The following is a 9,839-nucleotide window of genomic DNA, read 5'->3' on the forward strand; positions in this document are numbered from 1 at the left end:
TTCTACCTATTGTTGGTTTCTTCTTTCTTGTGCTCCTCAAAAATCACATTGCCAACATAGAGTAATGTGTACATAAATCCTTCTTGATTATAGTTCCATATTATCTACAAAATATGACATAAATTTTTTTTTGTAATGGTATTGTAGTGTCATAAAATTGCGCCCCTAGCAATTTTAACCACATTTGAGGTCCTCACCTTGGCGACAACATCTTCCTTCCCAAACGGGAATTCTCTCTACATTTCCACCTTGAACCTCTCCTTGTTAAAGCCCTGAGATGACCTCAGGATCCTGTCCGGACCCCAAGATAGGGCAAGACATGGGCGCCCCTGTCCCCCCCTCTTAGGGTGGTCCCAAGATAGGTCCCTCCGGTCCTATCTGCATTTCAGGATTCTGAACTTCCTCGATGTCGACCTTTGGTGAATTGATCCTCTGAGGCATGTATAAAAGGGAGTTGTTCCTCTCATTTGCATAGACAAGAATGGGCGATACAAAAGAGACAAAGGAGGATATATACACAATAGGAAAAGTTCAAACATTCAAGTCTTCAAGCATTCATCAAGTCTTCTTCTTCATGTGTCTTCTTCATTCATCCATTGGAGCAACATTTACAACATTCATTGGCAAGCATATGTGTGTGTGTTAGGGTTTTGTCATGTTGCATGCCATTTCATACAACATTTGTGATTACATTCAAGAAGCAAAGCAACCATTATCAACAAATTGCAGATCTACAAGGTATACATTTCCATTGTTTACATTCAAGGATTTGCAATTACTTTCTTTCAAGGTTGATTCCTCAACTAGGGTTTGACTAAGGGAAACCCCTATCCACAACCAGTCAAAACCCTATCCACAACCCTTCTTCCCCTCTTTTATGTGTGTAGGTTGTAGGTGCGTAGCTATAATTGCAGGTTTGGGCTTCATTTGTAGAGACGGAGAAACCCTTTTCGTTTCGTGGATTTTTTGGAGGACCGTGGACAGTTTCAACATAGTCCTAACAACTTCTCCTCAAATTCATAGGGTCGATCCATACCAGTCTAGATATCTCAGGTCTGAAGTTACAACGCAATCCCGAACTGGTAGCCCCTCATTTCACTCATTTCATCTCTCTTTTCTACATAGTCAACAAGTCAACTTTCTCATTTACAAAAGAGGGTAAATCACACTTCAACCCTTGCAATCCACCTGGAATTCACATCCTTGTCTCCCTTGGATTTAGATCTAGTGGATTCAAGCCCCTCTTTTGAATGCAAAGTCCTTCCAAGTGAAAATAATTCTAGTGGCTTCATTTCTCTCTCCTAGGTGGGGAGTCACTAGGATCCAATTTTCCACTTTATAGGTATGTAAAAATCTTCCTTTTTTACAGTATTTATTACATAAATGATATTTTTCATATAGCCACGAAGGTTGGGTGCATGGTGAGAAACAAATGGAGAATGTGGTGGAGGAAGCAGAGAGAAATTCAAATTGCAGTATGGTCTTCTTGATATGTTAATGGAATCCAAGTGTATAAGTATAATTTTTTCCTTGGAATTTGTCATTGATTGTAATCTTTTTGAAAAATTCAAGTTTTTGGGTAGTTATTGTTACTTGTTAGATTCATGGTTAAGGCATGTTTAGATTAACAATATATTTTGTATTTTGTATTATGAGTTATCTTAAACAATTTGTGGTGGTTTATGATTAGATTCTTTCTTAGTAAGGATGAGTGCTAACAACCTAACAAGAACTTTCTCATTCTTGACCCACCTATTCAATGGTGGCAAAAAATAACCCATTCAACTTATTTATTATGGTATGCAAAAGCTTCTTTATTTTTTTAAATGCATGTTTTTTTGACAAATATAGCATGGTTCATGCAAAATGAGTTTTTGGTACCTTGTGATTTGTTGTGAAGGGTGTGTTTGATAAGTGACATGTTTGGTGCAAATATATGCTTAGATGTGATACTAAACATAAATTATATAGAATTCCCCATAAAAGTTAAAGTAACATTAGATCGTTAGAGAAGCCTAACATTTTATAAGAGGTCTTAAAAATATTTATTTCTTGCTATTTTGAGAGAAAGTATCAAAATTAAATAATTATATTTCAATAACTACTAGACATGGGTGCTCAATGGAGCATATATACCATCTTCCATTCAATAATTAAATAATAAATAAGTAATTATTCTTCTACTTGTATGGCTAGAGTTTTAAAATTTGGTTGGAGGAGGAGGTTCACTCATAGATATGGTTGTTTCCCTACCAAAGTATGATTTAGCAATGGTTGGTAGTTGTTAGTTTCATGCAATTAAAACTTTGTTCAATATCAAATATTGGTCTTTGTTTTAACTAGTGGAGGATGTGTTCATTTGCATTTAAAGTTCTTATCCTCCATAATCTATAAATCTTGTTGCAAACTTGCAAGCCTTGATTCTTTTCAATTTTAAAAATCATAGTTAACTAGATATTTAGCCCCTTGAACCAACAATGTGGCCAACATTAAAATTAATGTTACAATAGTCTCAAAGACTTGGCAAGTCCTAAGGTGAGGAGGTCAAAATGAGGCTTAGGGACTTGTAACTTGGGTACTTGGTTACCAAGTTTGCTAGAGTCATCGAACCTACCAAGTCCCAATAAATAGATCTGGTTGACACCCTTAATGCCTTAGGACACTTTCCAAGGATGTTGGAACCATGTCATAAGATTTACAAGGTATATAGAACCTTAATCTTAACATTCTCAAGCACTTGACATCATGCATTACAAATACACCCATAGAAAGTACAAACAAGGGACAACCATCCCTTAGACAATCATATACCATATGGATCTTCATCATGTTCTCCTTCAACAAAATACCTATTGTGTATGGTGAAAAGTAAATAATGGAAACAACAATATTGAAAGACTAAAAGAATTCAACCACAAAACCCTAGCCTAACAACAACAAAGATCCACAATAACATATGAGGATTACCTAAGACAATGCAAATCAACAAAATCAACAAGATTATACCATCACATGTCCACTAGGGTTTGAATCTCCATTCTTCCTATCTCCATTGATCTTGCTTGATATGTTTGCTCTCAGATTTTATGTGTGCACAAGAGCTCAACAAAGAATGGAAATGTGGTTGATAGCTTGATCGCAAGAAGGCTTGATTGCATAGGATTGTTTAGACAATTAGAATGCTTAGGAGGATTGATAATGAAAGAATCATCTATTTCTATAGAATACACTGTAAGAAATGGAGGGATAAGATTAAGAGGTGTAAAAGATAGATGGTCGGCTAGGATAAAAGGGTAGGTAAAGAAAATAAGAAAATAATGAGAGGATAGGTAGTGTAGGAATTAAGAGATGAATGACATGTGTCATGGGTATAAAAGGCTAATGAATTAATTAAATAAATAAATATTTATTTAATTAATAGAGGAAGTGGGATCAATTAAATAAATAAAATATTTATTTAATTTAGGAAAAAGACAATTTAAATAAATAAATGTATTTATTTAAATGAGGAAAGGCTTAGAAGATGATTAATGAATTAATTAAATGAATAAAGATTTATTTAATTAATAGAAGAATTAGGATAAAATAATTAAATAAATAAAAATATTTATTTAATTAGACAGGACAATTTTAGGTGTCTACACCTATAAAATAAACCACGATAATCACCATCAAGTAAAAAACTTCTCACATCCTCCAACATAACACCTATGAAAGAAAATGGAACATGTCAAGGTGAAACACATCAAGTGTCACTAAAACTTGCACCAACATTTACATGAACACAAGCATTAAATTAAAATGACAACAAAATATTTGAGTAGCCACCTTACTCATACAACTTGGAATAGTAGCCACAGTAAGTTGCAACTCATCTAAGCTAATCATACCTCAAACCAATATATAAAAACATGGATAGAACTTCATGCCATCAACATATCAACTCTAAATTTTAATCAAGTCTATGCATATCCATCCTCATATCTCAATTCAACATACCAATGTATAAATGACCATAGATAATTCCAACAAATAAAGTTTTCATTAACATTGAAATAATCTTGTGGATATAGACAACCCACATTTGAGTCATCTCCTTGCAATCAAATGGGTAATCACCCCACACAACTTTATAGCTCATTGATCCTAATCCAACAAATAATGCAATCTAATCATCACATCACTAATCAACAAACCAAGATATCAAAAAGGATAACCAAACAATATTATAGAAACTTCTTTACACGAGTATTTTGAAATCTGAAAATAGATCAAACCATATCAAGCCTATCCATAGTAACTCACATAGAGGATGTCGCTAACTCTATTACATAGTATCAAGGAAACATACAATGATATGCACGTCTTCCAAACACATATGTTGTAATACCTCTCCCACTAGTCTTCATAGCCCTCCAAATTTCATCACGCTCAACCATGTGGATACAAACATCTAGGATGAAGAACAAAACCAAAGAGAAAACTTGCAAACAAAATCATATCTTTGTTCCACACTAACATCTACTAAATTGTGTAATATAAGATCTCCTTCATTGTTCCAAAATTTTAAGGATATCAACATATAACATTCAAAACAAATTAAACATGGTAGAAATAGATATAAACCTCTCATATTGAAGGTATGTCATACAAACCATCATTCTGACAATAAAAGGAATATGCCAAAAGCCAAAAATTATTTCATGTACCTCTACAAACAAGTCATCAAAAATAGATTCATATCTCAAGACCAATAGAAAGGAGAATAAACAAATCCATAAAACCATGCATCTTCGTCTCAACAAGTCTTCAAAACTTTATATTCCATATTAATTCACATGAGAAGATAAGATACAAAATAAAGAATGCATTTGATAACCAAGCAGGCACTACCTCTTCGATCATTCACCTACTGAGTAGAACAAGAGTGAGATATAAGATTACCATAAGTGAACAAAGCCAAGAAATGAAAGATTATAATAAATAATAATATTATATTAAGCTTTGTGATAAATTTATATCAATAACCAAGTATGAGCTCCTAGATCTTACAGTTGAAATCCTCATAAAAAAAGTAACCATATAAGCACATGATAAGAAAAATATGAGCTCTCTTAGCCTCACCCAAATTTCCCCAATCTCCATGAGTATCCATGAACCAACACATACAAACATCAAATGCAACCTTACAAATCATGAGTTCCAAGCAAATGATTAATACTCAAAGCGAAAGAGAACCAAAAATAACACTACCAAAATTCTAAATATAGAATCAATAACATAAATGTGACATCATGATCTCACATCTCTTCCATGAAGATTATATACCCCAAAGAACATATTGTTAGACTTGTGTGAATAATGTTGTCATTGATGTCAAACCAGACTTCTAATTATGTACCAGACAGTGTGTGCAAGCCTCGGATAATAGTCCAAATGTTATGGATGTTATTCAAAAGGTATGTATTGTTAAGATGTTTTGGTTTTTTTATTAGAAGTCATTATGCTATATGGACAGTTTTGGATGATGGCCTTTTGAGGTCCCATTGGGTTCTCACTGACCCCGATATCTCGGCATTAGGAATTATGGTTGGTCCCCATATCAGTTATGTGTCCCAGTGTCAGCGGTTTGCAGCTTTGGTATCTATCTGAAGTATCTCTTCGAGTTTTGTGATTGTGGTTTCATTGGTACATGTGGAGTCTACATTTTGGAGATATTGAGAGTGATCTTGTGGCAATAGGTTTGTTCCCTTGGGTCCGGATGACCCTTGTCCTTTCTAGGTAATCATGGTATATGCTTTGGTAATTGGAAGCATGTAAAGGAATTGTGTAGAAGTATTGCAGAACCCGACATGAGCTTATTGTTTATGTGTTGGACTTGGTCGACATACTATTTTGTATTTGTGCCCTCTAGTATGTATATATATATATACATATATATATATATATGTATATATATGTATATGTACATATATATACATATATACATATACATATATATATATACATATACATACATATATATATATATACACATACATAGATATATATATATATATATGTGTGTGTGTGTGTGTGTGTGTGTGTGTGTGTGTGTGTGTGTGTGTGTGTGTGTGTGTGTGTGTGTGTGTGTGTGTGTGTGTGTGTTCATGAGTGATGAATGATGGAATGAAGAAGGAAATTAATAAAGAGTGAGTATGTGATGTGTAGAGGATAATTGGCAGCGAAAGAAGCAATGTATGTGAGAGTTGCAGACAATGAAGGAAATCAGTAGTGCAGTAGTCCTTTATTGGATCTGTTGTGGAACAATAGTGCAAAGATCTCTAATCGGACCTTCTGTAAATTTTTAGGTTTGTAATTTGAGCTTAACTTGGAACTAAGCCAATGCATTTGGAGATGCAAATTTTATCAGCTCAACCCTTTCAATTATAGTGAGCATTCTAGCAGTTAGTCATTTCTTTTGTATCTACAGTGAGCAATCCGACAGTGAGCTGTTTTTGTAATCTGGCAATGAGCCACCCGGTAGTGAGCCACCTATTTGTAAACACAACTATAACTAGTTATATTTTCTTGAGAGTTAACACTCTCCGTGGTTTTTCTTTTCTTTTGGGTTTTCCATGTAAAATTTTGGTGTTCATCTTGTTTATTCTACATTATCTGTTTTAATTTTTGAGGACTTTTATTCTTAAATTTTTTATTTCTTTCATTTAAGTGGGAATACTGATTCACCCCCCCTCTTAGTATTCTGATGCTTTCAACCTGATCAACACATATCATAAACTGACACCTCACTAAAGACTTATAAGTCATCCATGGAAAACCAAGATGTCACCATATCCAACCACATGAAGATAATCATCCATCATCAAATGATGAATCTACATCACTACCAAAGCTCCTACTAAACCATGTAACCAATCTCTCTAGGCATCATGATAACTATCTTCTTCTAATGAAACCCAACATGTCAATGACTTTCACTGTAGATGAAACAAAATAAAAATATCCATTCATGACACCAACAAATAGTGGAGAAGACCATCCATCTTCTCATTAAATATTATTGATGAATCATTATAGATACAACAACAATAACAACTTAGAACCAAAAGCTTGAAACAAATAAGATAGACCATATTATGTAATTGCATAAAACTCCCACTAAAAGTGATACTGAGATATACATGGTATCATGACTCATAGCATTACCTAAACTCCATTAAAAGTGAACAAATCTTATCATGCACCATAATCTATTGCTAAGATTCAAATGAAAAACTATATTAGGTACTCCCAAAAAAATATTTTCTCACTATAATAACACACTAATGTAATAATGGTGAGCAACAATAAGGCCTACTAAATAGAATTCAATAAAAAAAATTTATAATATTTTCACATATGCAACATCTCAAAAGGAAAAATACATAGTGGATGCTCCAATCTAAAATAACTGAAATATAGATTCAATTCCTCATCGATGATGAGTTCTCAAAAATAACATTTTTAATCATAATTTATACTTAAAAACTCTATGTATTTTGTTAATTAATGTGTCTGGTGATAGACTATATGCATGCATGTTGACTTATTTTGCTCTTATACTTTGCTAGTTAGAAGATATATATTAGAAATGACATTTTGTGCTAAATGTATTACTTTTATGATTAAGCAATGAAGAAACAACCGAAATTCAGGGTCTTTTTTGTTATATTTTGTTCTATATTTCTTGGATATGTTTTCAAATATGTTGAAAGTTGTTTCAAGATGTGAAATCATGAACTTCATGTCCAGCAACGTGGAATTCTTGGTTGCACTTCTTGATTGCTCCAGCTGGATGATGCAACAATTCTCTCCAAGTCCACTTTCAATTGACTACTTATGAAACATCTAGTTTCATATGAAGAAATAAATGCATTGTAATCAAAGACATCAAGTCTTCTATAGTTTAAGTTAGTAGTTGTTGTCGTGTGTGTGAAGTAGGGTACCTGCAGTTGCAACACACACACTCAATAGATCATTAAAAACATGGTTAGCAAATTGAAATCAAATGAAAGATAAACCATGTCAAAGTGACCTATCGCCTCCTAAGAGATGCGAGTGTGTATTTGCTCTCAGATCTAGATAAGCAATCCCAGTGACTTGACTACACCTAGACGAAGGATTTAAAATGATATGATATGCAAGCTATATGCCTGCATGATTATGCTAGATTGATCCAAGAAGCTAATTAAGATAATGTTATGCATGATTAAGCTATGATGATGATGCAATTAAGCTATAATAGAGATTGATTATGCTATATGATTCAATAATTATGCTAGAATATGATCAAATTAAACTAGATCTAAAATGCAATTGCCTATAATAACAATGCTTAAATGAGATGAGATGGGATGTTCCTATAATAACAATGCATGAGATTAAAATAAGATGGGATGTGCCTGTAATAACAATGCCTAAAATGATATGAGATGGGATCCTTTGTGCTCTAAAATGGGGGATATTTATAGGATTTCCAAGTCTAGGGGTGAGGTGGCAGGAATCAATGGTCAAGATTGAGTCTAAAGATATCAAGGGTCAAATTGGAGGAGGTTGGAGAAGAGGTTGAAGGGAGGGACACTTGTCATCTCTATGGTGACAAGTGTCAAGGAATCTTGCCCATAAGAGGGCAAGTGTCTAAGGGAAGATACATGTGGCAAAAGTGTCATGTGTCTCAAGGGGAGAATATCCAACCCATAGGAGGTTAGGATAAGGAGGTTGGGATGTGAAAGATAGGATAGGGTTAGTTAAACCCATGATTAGGTGAAATGGGTCAGGTTAGGCATGGTTAGGTTAGGTGGTTAGAAGTTAGGAGAGGCATGTGGGTAATTTGAATTTAAAAATTCAAATAATAGGAAAAGGCTAATTAACTTCCAACAACTCATAAATTGATTTGTTTTAATTAATTAGGGGATTAGAAGAAATGAATTAAATGGGGGGAGGATTAATTAATTTAGATTAATTAATCAAAGGGGACTATTGAAATGAACCTATTAAACAAATCCTTAGACTTATTAATAAGCAGGTGAATGGGGGAATTTAATCAAATTGCTAGTGAATTCAATTAAATTGGGAAGGGAGATTAATTAAATAAGTGCTTATTTAATTAATTATCTTCAGACCATTTTTAGATGTATACATTTTGCCCCTCTTTGAAGTGAGGTGTGATGTCGTGTTGATTCAAAGAATAATCTCATTTTGATGATGATATTGGTTCGGTAGGATGCCCCAGACATTGATTGATAAATTGTGATATGATGATGCCTCCTCGAGAGATCAATTGAGATAATTTACCTTTGGAGTGTTTGAATCTTTGCGAAATTGATTTCTCGATTAGAAATTATTTGATTTCCGTAACGTTGATTGATGAAAGTGTGAGTTCTTTGATCACTATGATGTGGTTCTGGATGTGATGATTGATAGAGTTTGATTGAATTGATAAGATTGATAAGATTGATGAGATCGAGATCTAGTCTTGTTTCAAGAATGATACCTCCCGTATAAGACAAAGATGATCAAAGCGTCTGGTTTCAGGAATGATATATCCTGTATAAGACTTGATCAAAACATCTGGTTTCAAGAAAGATACATCATGTATAAGACATGATAGAATGGATCAAATGAGATCGATTGATAGAATTGATAAAATTGATTGGATAAATAACTGACATTTTGTTGATATCAGGTTGCAGGAAGATTCAGATATGCGGATGTTGGTACATTTGAGGGAGTAGCATAAGATTCACTTTGGGTTAACAATATCTAGAGAGAGATGAGTCATCGATCTGATTGTGTAT

This window comes from Cryptomeria japonica, chromosome 11 (assembly GCF_030272615.1).
Source record: "Cryptomeria japonica chromosome 11, Sugi_1.0, whole genome shotgun sequence".
NCBI lineage: Eukaryota > Viridiplantae > Streptophyta > Pinopsida > Cupressales > Cupressaceae > Cryptomeria > Cryptomeria japonica.